General features: G+C 37.6%; 1 protein-coding gene across 1 annotated transcript in view; it reads left to right on the top strand.

The window, feature by feature from the left end:
- LOC128702280 (uncharacterized) overlaps positions 1 to 7,628 on the top strand; it is a 28,655-nt gene extending 21,027 nt beyond the window's left edge. Inside the window, exon 5 of the mRNA XM_053796461.2 lies at positions 3,141 to 7,628. The gene's annotated coding sequence lies outside the window, so the exon portion shown is untranslated. The remainder of the gene's footprint in view (positions 1 to 3,140) is intronic.
- The last annotated feature ends 5,304 nt before the right edge of the window (positions 7,629 to 12,932 follow it).

The raw sequence follows: 12,932 nt of genomic DNA, 5'->3' as shown, positions 1-12,932 counted from the left end.
TTATGATTGCTTAACAAAAAACTATGAAAAAATATCAAGATATTGAGAGAAGTAAAGAAAAGAAGGTCACAATATCGTCTTTAGGCTTTCTCGCCTCTTACCACCCCAGTTGTGATTTGACAACGATCCAGGACAGACCGAAACATTGTTGTAAGGTTCCTCTCCTAAGTTTGGGTTTTTTGGTGAATCAAAGGAAATAACACATCCTGTCTGTTATTGTTGGGTTGAAGGGTTGTGACAGTCTACAGGCTGTCGCTGCTCTTGAACCCAACAATAGTCTGCCTAGAAGCTGTCATAGTCCTTCAACTCAACAATAACAAAAGCAGAACATGATACTTCTTTTCCTCCATTACCTTTGACCAGAGTCCTCTGGATACTTTTTCTGTTTCCTGTAGGGACTGCTACACCCTTGAGATGTCCTCCCAAGATGTACAACCTCCTAATCCCTGGGAGCTGGGAGGTAGGGCTCAGTATGGTTTGTGCTGTGGAGGCCCTTCAACAATAATAATAATGACAACAATGACCAACAGAACAACAATACAATACATAACACAATACACCAACTAAACAACAGCACTTGATATTTTGATAATGTAATGGGACATCTGTTGTCAAAGACATGATCAGACCCTGTTTATTTTTTTGTACTTTTTAGTTATACACTAATAGAATAAGGGTATAACACCCCTATGCTTCTACTAAATAATAGACCCATCTCTGGTGAGTACATATTTTTTTTTAACTTTTGTAAAAAAATAATTATATGGAATATTGTTATCTCAGTACTCGTCTCATGTTATAACATGGACTTCTGTGGGATGATGAAATTTGCTTAATGTATTTTTTGCTTAATGAACTATTCTTTTGGTCCCTATCTTGGTTAAGCTGGGGTCCACTGTAGTCCTTGGGCAGCCTGCTCCACCCTTTCTAAATGACCAAACCATCTCAAGAACCCTTTCTCTCTCTCTGAATTGTCTTTCATACCACCAATTTATCTTCTAATTTTTATTTTTTTTAAGCCAACTGGACAGTCTTTGTTTTAATGATGATTGAGGGGTATTAGGCACACTTGGCTGTTGGTCACTGCTGCTGCTACTGAGAGTGACTGTTCTGGGAAAATTCTTTTGGCTTGACCTTTGATCTTTCATTCTTTATCATTTTTACAGTTCTTGATTAGTCAGTTTCTTGTCAGCATTGGTCATGAGGCCTATCCTTCCCATTATTCACTGAGCAGTTAGGAACAACTTACTTTTATCTATTGACATTCTGTGCAATGCATGTGAATGTACTGTGTCAAAAAAGATCAAAGCCAGTTTGAAAAGTAGTTTCTTTTATTTTGGTATTTTGTAGTGTCCTGAAACTTGTATTTTTTTTCTAAGTCTTTGAAAGCACATGGTGTTTAGCCACAGCAAGTATTCTGGTCATTTCTTTAAAAGTTAACATCTCCCAGTAGACAACTTTGTATATCTCCTTCAGTGTTTTCTTATTTTTGAAACTTAGCACACAATAGCATTATACCACCAATAGATTCAGTTGGCTGGCAAAATAAGACACATTTATGTGTTCTTGTCATTATTGAGCTTGCTATTGTAATAATGTTGGTAGAATTACGACAGTATGTAAAGTAAAAGGACACAAGTGCAACTAATATGACATTTTTATTGTGGCAGTGTTTTCCTCTCCAGGAGTTTTGTCAAGCCATTACAAACAGTACATGGACACAGAGGGTATATATAGGCTCAGAGTGAGGTGCAATACTAGTGGTAGTAGTAGTGATATAAGTTCTAGTAGTAGTAATACAATATGGTAGAACAATTAATTTGCACATGAGTAATAGGATATAAAAGCTATTATTTGGGTAACATAAAATTAGGTTACACAGATATTTTTATAGGAGGCTGGATAGAGAAGGCCTGTTTCAATGTTCATTCTCTGTAATGTACTTGTGTAGTAGGAGAGACTATGTGATGGCAAGGTTTACTGTTTTCAGGAGGATTCTTGCTAAGACTTCAGAGATGGTGAAGCTGCCGTTGTTTTGTTTAATCGTATTAGAAACGGCAATTAGTGATGATTCAAGGCACTTGTGTCTGCAGAAATTAGTTTCTTTGATCACTAATTGGGCATCTCTGAATTTCATGAGATGATTGGTGGAATTTCGGTGTTGTACGCAGGTGTTGTTCAAGTTTTCGTTCATACATGCATAAATGTGTTCATTGAGGCAGGTGTCGAGGTTTCTTGCTGTTTCACCTACATAAATCTTGTCGCAGCCTCCACAGGGTATAGTGTAAACCCCTGCGTTGACTGGTTCGTGGTTTGATTTTGTCTTGGTTAGATCCTTTATTGAAGTGCTGGAAGCGATGGCAACTCTGATGTTAGCTTGTGAAAGTACTTTAGAAACATTCAGTGCAACCTGGCTGTTGGGAAGAATTATAACTTTGTTAGGAGTGGTGTTGGTGCGTGCAGAATTAATGATCTGAAGAGTTCTTTTCTTGCAATCTTCGATGAAGAAGGAAGGAAAATGTAAATCAGTGAAGGTTTGGTGAATGTATGTACATTCCTTGTCAAGATACTCAGGACTACAAATTCAGTATGCTCTTAGGAAAAATCCGATGATGCCTCTTTTGGTCTTAGTATCCTGACTGGAATAAAAGTTTGTGAGATCATTTTTATATGTAGGTTTCCAGTAAACTTGAAATCTTAGGTTGTTATCTGCTTTGTGAATGAGGACGTCTAGGAAAGGTAGCTTGTCATTGGACTCTTCTTCTAGTGTAAACTGGATTGCTGGTTCAACTGCATTGAGCCTTGCCTGAAGATTCTGTACATCAGAACGTTTGGGAGTTATTACGAGGACGTCGTCCACGTAATGTAACCAAGTGACGCTTGAGGGGATGATCTCACACACTTCTATTCCGGTCAAGATACCAAGACCAAAAGAGGCATCATTATCGGGTTTTTCCTAAGAGCATACTGAATTTGTAGTCCTGAGTTTCTTGACGAGGAACGCACATACATTCACCAAACCTTCACTGATTTACATTTTCTTTCTTTTTTCATCAAAGATTGCAAGAAAAATCTCTTCACATCATTAATTCTCCACGCACCAACACCACTTCTAACAAAGTTATAATTCTTCCCAACAGCCAGGTTGCACTGAGCGTTTCTAAAGTACTTTCACAAGCTAACACCAAAGTCGCCATCGCTTCCAGCACTTCAATAAAGGATCTAACCAAGACAAAATCAAAACACCATGAACCACTCAATGCAGGGGTTTACACTATACCCTGTGGAGGCTGCATCAAGATTTATGTAGGTGAAACGGCAAGAAACCTCGACACCTGCCTCAATGAACACATTTATGCATGTAGGAACGACAGCTTGAACAACTCCTGCGTACAACACTGAAATTCCACCAATCATCTCATGAAATTCAAGGATGCCCAATTAGTGATCAAAGAAACTAATTTCTGCAGATGCAAGTGCCTTGAATCATCACTAATTGCTGTTTCTAATATGATTTAACAAAACAAAGGCAGCTTCACCATCTTTGAAGTCTTAGCAAGAATCCTCCTGAAAACAGTAAACCCTGCCATCACATAGTCTCTCCTACTACACAAGCACATTACAGAGAATGAACACTGAAACAGGCCTTCTCTATCCAGCCTCCTATAAAAATATTTGTCTAACCTAATTTTATGTTACCCAAGTAATAGCTTTTATATCCTTTTACTCATGTTCAAGTTAATTGTTCTACCATATTGTATTACTACTACTACTACCACCACTAGTATTGCACCTCACTCTGAGCCTATATACAGTGGGCCCCCGGTTCACAATATTAATCCGTTCCTGAGAGCTCATTGTAAACCAAAATTATCGGAAAGCGAATCAATTTTCCCCATAAGAAATAATGGAAATCAAATTAATCCGTGCAAGACACCCAAAAGTATGAAAAAAAAATTTTTTTTACCACATGAAATATTAATTTTAATACACACAAACTGAAGAAGACATGCACAGTTACATGACACTTACCTTTATTGAAGATCTGGTGATGATTGATGGGATGGGAGGAGGGGAGAGTGTGGATGGTCTTAGTGTTTAGAAGGGGAATCCCGTTCCATTAGGACTTGAGGTAGCAAGTCCTTTTCTGGGGTTACTTCCCTTCTTCTTTTAATGCCACTAGGACCAGCTTGAGAGTCACTGGACTTCTCTCGCACAACATATCTGTCCATAGAGGCCTGTACCTCTCGTTCCTTTATGACTTCCCTAAAGTGTTTCACAACATTGTCAGTGTAATAGTCACCAGCATGGCTTGCAATAGCTGTGTGAGGGTGATTTTCATCACCCTTTTCACAATGATCGCTTGAGAGATGCTATCTCCTGCTATCTGTTTTTCATTTATCCACACCAATAACAGTCTCTCAACATTTTCTAACACTTGCGGTTGCTGTTTCGTAATCACAGTTGCACCTTTTGCAAGAACAGCTTCCTTGATTGCCGTTTTCCTGCTCACTATAGTAGAGATGGTTGATTGGGGTTTACTATACAACCTGACCAGTTCCAACACACACACTCCACTTTCGTACTTTGCAATTATTTCTTTCTTCATTTCAACAGTCATTAGCACCCTTGGTCTCGAAGGGTTGGCACTAGGAGCTTTCTTGGGGCCCATGGTGACTTATTTTGCAGAAACAAGCACCAAAAACAGTGATAATATGGATAATATGGAATGTACCAAATGTATCCTTAGATGCGCGCACACTGGCTGGCTTGTAAACACTGGTACACACGGGGGAGTTCAGGCCACAAGTGGACACGTCTCGTACGAATCGTATCGCATACCGGGTTTTGTATCGGGAAGCGAGGCAAAAATTTTTCGATCAAATGCATCGGCAACCGAATTTATCGGATACCGGTAACATCGGGAACTGGGGGTCCACTGTATACCCTCTGTGTTCATGTACTGTTTGTAACAGCTTGACAGAGTTCCTGGAGAGCAAAACGTTGCCACAATAAAAATGTCACATTAGTTGCACTTGTGTCCTTTTACTTTACAGAGCTTGCTATTATTAGAAGATCCATTGTAATCAGTGAAAAACAAATATGTACAGTCAATTCACTTGCTCTCTAAGATCAAATATGTCACAACTACTCTGTTACATGCCTCTTTTGCCCTCCCTCTTCCTCATCAATACACATATTCAAATAAACACACCACCATAGTATTATGTATCATTCCAGCTTTCGAATATCGTGTAGCAATGGAATCAAACTGCAGGCAACATTAACACACACTCTGAATAGCCACTGAAAGTTCTTATTTACTTTGGGCAATACTGTAATTGGTTGGATATCAGCACTGCTCGTATTGCTTCAGATTTGTTGAAATGACCATGCTATTAATGTTAGGGGCAAGACTTTTGAGTTTAAACAAAAAAAATTAGAAAGAAGTCTAGTACACCCACACCCACATTCAATGCACACATTGTATACTGAATATAATGAGAACTTGTAAAATTTTGATTTAGTATAAGTTGTTGTAAAGCATCAGCTATTGTAATACAAGACTGGGATTTTTAAATTTTTTTGGTATCATGGCTGCTATCAATTTTAAGTTACTCTTTATTCAACCCAGTACAGTAATAAAGTAGCTTCAGCTATACAATACCTCACATTTTTTACAATAAATCTAAACTCTTGATTACCAGTGACAATTTCATATTTTTAATTTTGGTAATCATTCGTAAGTACAGAGGATGTGAATATCGACACAATTTTAAGAAAGTTTTTACCTGAGTAAGAGTTTTGGACACTGGTACATTGCAGTGATCAGAGTGTTAAAAATAAGAGAATATATATCTTTAATTGCTAAATTATTTTCTGTAAACAGTCGTAATGCATCATTAAACATTTTTCTTTTACTTCCACACAAATTTACTCAAACAGTATAGATGAATATAGATTTCTTTATTATTTTTTATATAATGCCTTGTAAATATTTGAATCATTGCTGTTATTACTGTTATATACGATGCATATTTATTACTTTGACTTCTAAGTTTTTGTTAGATATCTGTAAGTGTTCATTTTCAAGAGATGATCATGTGTTGACATGTATACAGTGATCCACCAAGCAGGGTATTATACATTACTCAACCTCATTGTGAAGTCACCTCATCAATAAACATTCATAAAGTATAATTGATTGTCAGTTCATTTGTGCTATTCATGTCTATTGTGTGTGTGTGTGTGTGTGTGTGTGTTAGTTACCATTTTGTAGTAGGCACATGTCGATTAGACACTAGGCCTGTTGTATATGTGTGTGTGTGTGTGTGTGTGTGTGTGTGTGTGTGTGTGTGAGATATGTGAGTGAGTGAGAGTATGTGTGTGTGTGTGTGTGTGTGTGTGTGTTTGTGTGTGTGTGTGTGTGTGTGTGTGTGTGTGTGTGTGTGTGTGTGTGTGTGTGTGTGTGTGTGAGTGTGAGGTAGGTGTGTGTGTGTGTACTCACCTAGTTGTACTCAGTTGAGGCTGCAGAGGTCGAGTCCCAGCTCCTGGCCCTGCCTCTTCACTGGTTGTGTGTGTGTGTGTGTGTGTGTGTGTGTGTGTGTGTGTGCACACAAGTGTGTGTTTGTGTGAGTGTGTGTGTGAGTGTGTGTGTGAATATGTGTGTGTGTGCACACAAGCGAGTGTGTTTGTGTGTGTGTGTGTGTTTGAGAGGGGGAGGACGAGTATGAATGAATGAATGAATTTGCTATATGATCTGGACCACTTATTGTCTGTGACATACACTTTAAAGATGCACTTTTTCTTGATATTTTCTTGTCGCCTGCTTTTGTAAATTTTGTGTATGAACAAATGAATTTCCTAAAAAAAAAAATGTTTGTCTTCTTTTTGATATCATGAAAAGTACTTAATTATTTAACATAAACAATTTAGGTTCAAAATACAGGATGCAGCCTGTTGGAACAAGTCTTGTGTTCATTGCAGATTTGAGCAGATCAACAAAGTTTTGGAATATCCTTTTTGTATAATTTCTGTTGCTGCATTTTACATGAGGGTAAGGACTTCAGGAGAATTTTTTTTAACCTATGCTACAGGAGTAATTTTGTTTGTGGTGTCCCATCATTAATTAAATGGTCTTTTATATTCATTTAGTTTCCTGCTCATTCCAGTCTTCTAGTCTATGAAAAGGAAGTACTTACTGTTTTGTTTACTGCATGTTTCCATAATTTATATTCATGGTTCTCCTTATCAATGTTCCCTTAAGTTGTCCTTGTATTCCTTCTTTGCTTCTGTCTCTTCTATTGCATAAAGATTGCATGTCCAAAATTATTAGTTTCTATTGGCCGTGTTTATATTTTGGAATCTTTTCTTGCATGTCTGTAAATTTATTTTGTTTCCTTTAATTACCTATTTAGTGACAGGAATAAAATACATAGTACTTTTGGTGTCCTATCTTAAATTAATGTATATTATTTACATTATTTACAATTATATTATTTACAATTATTTAATAAATGTATGGAAGAGGGTAAGGTACCTAGGGATTGGCAGAGAGCATGCATAGTTCCTTTGTATAAAGGCAAAGGGGATAAAAGAGAGTGCAAAAATTATAGGGGGATAAGTCTGTTGAGTGTACCTGGTAAAGTGTATGGTAGAGTTATAATTGAAAGAATTAAGAGTAAGACGGAGAATAGGATAGCAGATGAACAAGGAGGCTTTAGGAAAGGTAGGGGGTGTGTGGACCAGGTGTTTACAGTGAAACATATAAGTGAACAGTATTTAGATAAGGCTAAAGAGGTCTTTGTGGCATTTATGGATTTGGAAAAGGCGTATGACAGGGTGGATAGGGGGGCAATGTGGCAGATGTTGCAAGTGTATGGTGTAGGAGGTAGGTTACTGAAAGCAGTGAAGAGTTTTTACGAGGATAGTGAGGCTCAAGTTAGAGTATGTAGGAAAGAGGGAAATTTTTTCCCAGTAAAAGTAGGCCTTAGACAAGGATGTGTGATGTCACCGTGGTTGTTTAATATATTTATAGATGGGGTTGTAAGAGAAGTAAATGCGAGGGTCTTGGCAAGAGGCGTGGAGTTAAAAGATAAAGAATCACACACAAAGTGGGAGTTGTCACAGCTGCTCTTTGCTGATGACACTGTGCTCTTGGGAGATTCTGAAGAGAAGTTGCAGAGATTGGTGGATGAATTTGGTAGGGTGTGCAAAAGAAGAAAATTAAAGGTGAATACAGGAAAGAGTAAGGTTATGAGGATAACAAAAAGATTAGGTGATGAAAGATTGAATATCAGATTGGAGGGAGAGAGTATGGAGGAGGTGAACGTATTCAGATATTTGGGAGTGGACGTGTCAGCGGATGGGTCTATGAAAGATGAGGTGAATCATAGAATTGATGAGGGAAAAAGAGTGAGTGGTGCACTTAGGAGTCTGTGGAGACAAAGAACTTTGTCCTTGGAGGCAAAGAGGGGAATGTATGAGAGTATAGTTTTACCAACGCTCTTATATGGGTGTGAAGCGTGGGTGATGAATGTTGCAGCGAGGAGAAGGCTGGAGGCAGTGGAGATGTCATGTCTGAGGGCAATGTGTGGTGTGAATATAATGCAGAGAATTCGTAGTTTGGAAGTTAGGAGGAGGTGCGGGATTACCAAAACTGTTGTCCAGAGGGCTGAGGAAGGGTTGTTGAGGTGGTTCGGACATGTAGAGAGAATGGAGCGAAACAGAATAACTTCAAGAGTGTATCAGTCTGTAGTGGAAGGAAGGCGGGGTAGGGGTCGGCCTAGGAAGGGTTGGAGGGAGGGGGTAAAGGAGGTTTTGTGTGCGAGGGGCTTGGACTTCCAGCAGGCATGCGTGAGCGTGTTTGATAGGAGTGAATGGAGACAAATGGTTTTTAATACTTGACGTGCTGTTGGAGTGTGAGCAAAGTAACATTTATGAAGGGATTCAGGGAAACCGGCAGGCCGGACTTGAGTCCTGGAGATGGGAAGTACAGTGCCTGCACTCTGAAGGAGGGGTGTTAATGTTGCAGTTTAAAAACTGTAGTGTAAAGCACCCTTCTGGCAAGACAGTGATGGAGTGAATGATGGTGAAAGTTTTTCTTTTTCGGGCCACCCTGCCTTGGTGGGAATCGGCCGGTGTGATAATAAAAAAAAAATATTTACATTTAAAGTTTCCAGTATTTATGGTTCATACTGTATTCTTTTGGGGTCAACTTCAGCTTTTTGCCACTCTCATGCCAATATCTGTTTTCTTGTACTTATTGTTTTTATTTTGAGCATACAGTTATAATTTTTTTCTTGCTTTCTAATAAGGGCATTTCTAGTGCCTTCATTCTTCCTCTGCAATTTGTATTTCTTAGTTCCTGAATGCAGTTTGTTTTATGTCTTTGGGGTTTTTCTACTTTTATTTTAAATACACTGAATTTACAGGTAAAGAGGTGTTATCCTAACTCTGCTCATTTAACCCTTTCAGGGTCCGTGCTGTAGATCTACGGCTTTACGTTGAGGGTCCAATCCGTAGATCTATGCCATGAGCTCAGCTCACTCTGATAAGCTGTGAGCGGTAAATTTGGGCCTAGATATGAGAGAATACATCTATGTGGTATGTGTGTACCACATAAAACAAATCCTGCAGCACACAGTGCATAATGAGAGAAAAAAAACTGAGACCGTAATTTTCGATTAAAACAGCGACTTTTCAGTGTTTTTTATATGTTTTTTATAGTTGTATTTGCGACTTCTTGGTCTCATTTGATAGAATGGAAGATACACTACAGAAAATGAGATGATTTTGATTGATTTTCTTACTGAAAATGGCTTGAAACTGAGCTCAAAGTAGCAGAAATGTTAAATTTTTGCCGATGTTCAAGGGTAAACAAATGACCTCACACATCTAATACACACCAGCTGGTGGGTCTAATATATGTTCACAAATGTGGTGATATTATTTCTACAATTATTACAATATTGCATAACAGTAAATCTTCTATTTTTTGTTTGAATAAAAATTCATTGTGAATAAAAATCAAAATGGAATTAATTTGTAAAACCTAAAAACGTAACTAATGAACAGAGGAAATGTTAGTTTAGTGCCAGGAATGCCTGCATTGTTTATTCTGGACCCTATTTTGAAATTGGAATATTTTGAACTTTGCATTAAATTGGCCAAATTGCCAATTTCTGATCACTTTATTTTGTAGTTGAAACAGTTGACTTGGCGATTTCTTGTGCTCAGTCGATAGAATAGAAGTAATACTAGTGAAATAGCTAAGAATTTGGTTGACTGGAATAATGTACAGTAATTGGCCTGAAATGGGAGTCCGAGTCGGCAAAATCGCCGATGCGTAAATATCGCTGACACATCAAAATTTGTGAAAGCATAATTTTGTCAATTTTCCATCAAATTTTGTACTTTTTGTTTTATTACCTTCAGAAAAAAGATTCTCTACCATTTCATAAGAAAAAATAACAAAATTATTTTTTGAAAATTCTTGGACACTGGTGCACACTTTGAAATTTGGCCTCTGGACCCTGAAAGGGTTAAAAGCCAAGCCCTATCCCCAAGACACCACCCAATCTATCCCCCAAGATGCCATCCACAAGTCTGGCAATTCCCAGGTACAGTGCTTACTGGGTATTTACTTCTAGGTGTTAAGACATTAAAAAGTCTGTACATGTATTTTTTTTTTTTTTTAACACACCAGCCAGATCCCAGAGGCAGGGTGACCTAAAATGAAAAATGAAAGTTTTTATACAGGAGAAGGGGTTACTAGCCCCTTGCTCCTGGCATTTTATCTGCCTCTTACAACATGCCTGGCTTACAGAGGAAGAATTCCTCTCCACTTCTCCATGGAGAATGTGTATTTTTGTCTCATTATTTCTTTTTAGGCAGTGAAGGCACCTAGTTTTTTGTTATTTCTTCTTAACTTATAATTTTTTGGGAGTCAATTTGCAATAGGTTTTGGGACTTTATACAGTATATCAAAAAAAAAAAAAAATAGATGTGGATACCATAATACACTTTGAACAACTTTGTAATTATTTTTATTTTTTTTTTTCATTTTTAGCATTTTCATATCCATATATCTGAAGACTATTTTACAGGTTGCCAGTGTAGCATATTAACTTTTCACAACATTATTTCATTTATGTTATCCGTTTGCAATGATCTTTTGTGTATTATTATTCCTAAATCCATACCTGACACCTTTAATATTTTATCATTATGTAAATTTTTCATGTGGGCTGTTATTGCTTTTCCCCATTTCCATTTTCATTACATGGCACTTTTATATTGTAAATTAAATCCCATCATTCATCTGTCAATCCATTTGCTCAATTTATCCAAGTTTTTTTTTTTTTAGTAAATTTTATTACATATTTTGCATTGTATTTTTGTCGCCCACAAGCATATTAATAGATTTTTTTAGTTTCATGCATACCATTTATATACTGGTAAATTAGAAACAACAGGGCAAGTACTGGTCCTTGTAGGATCTCTCTGGTGACATTTTCCTATGAGGACATTTTTCCATTTCTTTATCTGCATTTTCTTCTCAGATAAAAATCACTTATCCTCCATGATAGTTTGTCTTTTATTCCTTCAATGTTTTGCAGTTTCTGGATTAGTCTCATGGGAAAATTTTGTACAAGGTTTTTAACTAAATGCTATCTGCCAGTTTTGATATATGTTGGACAGGCTCTTTGTGGTAATTTATGCCATAGTTGCATATACAGCTAGCCCTCTACTTTTGCGAGCCTTGCACATTCGCGAATGCCCAGCCGCTCAATCATATTTACCAAACAAATGCGGGAAAAAATATTTTATGATGTTTTCATGCGTTTTATGGTTGTTCATGGTTCAATAGGTTAAGGAAGCAGTATTGTTAGGCTAAGTAATTGCTATTATTATATTTCCCCACAATATATTTGCGTGCATGAGCGTGTTCGATAGGAGTGAATGGAGACGAATGGTATTTGGGACCTGACGATCTGTTGGAGTGTGAGCAGGGTAATATTTAGTGAAGGGATTCAGGGAAATTGGTTATTTTTATATAGCTGGACTTGAGTCCTGGAATTGGGAAGTACAATGCCTGCACTCTAAAGGAAGGGCTTCGGGATATTAGCAGTTTGGAGGGATATGTTGTGTATCTTTATACGTACAGTATATGCTTCTAAACTGTTGTGTTCTGAGCATCTCTGCAAAAACAGTGATTATGTGTGAGTGAGGTGAAAGTGTTGAATGATGATGAAAGTTTTTTCTTTTTGGGGATTTTCTTTCTTTTTTGGGTCACCCTGCCTCGGTGGGAGACGGCCGACTTGTTGAAAAAAAAAAAAAAATATTTGCGCATCAAAACATTTGCGAACGCTGCAGTACAGTAGTATTATTATATTTCCCTACATCATATTTGCACACCAAACATTCGCGAATTTTCAAAATTCACAAGGTTCTTGATCCCCCAACCCTCACAAATATGGAGGGCCTCCTGTACTGTAATCAGATTCCAAGTGATGTAAAAAATGTGTTAAATTTTCCCATTTGCTGTGACCATCTTGTCCTTGCCACAGAGTATCCGGAGCTTAGTACCTCTTGTATTTAATCTTGGTTTGTTAAATTGTCAGAACAGAGAGGGAGATGCCATTTCTAATGAGCATAAGAAGTCATAAGTACATATTTTTTCATGTTTATTATTTTAGATATTGGGCATCTGTACAACCTGTGCCAAGAATTTCCTCATCAGCAAATTGCTTTCTCAGTCAATTAATATAGTTGATATCACTGCCAAAGTGAAGTGTGATTGTATATTACAGCATCTGGATAACTTATTAGCAGCATTGCTAACCATATCAATTCCCCCTTCTCTTAATGGAAGTGCCATACATTCACTGCCTAGTAATTAGGAAGGTAGGTTGGTAGACAGCAACCAC

The sequence above is a fragment of the Cherax quadricarinatus genome, chromosome 37 (genome assembly GCF_038502225.1).
Source record: "Cherax quadricarinatus isolate ZL_2023a chromosome 37, ASM3850222v1, whole genome shotgun sequence".
NCBI lineage: Eukaryota > Metazoa > Arthropoda > Malacostraca > Decapoda > Parastacidae > Cherax > Cherax quadricarinatus.
This window is presented reverse-complemented; position numbering and strand designations above follow the sequence as displayed.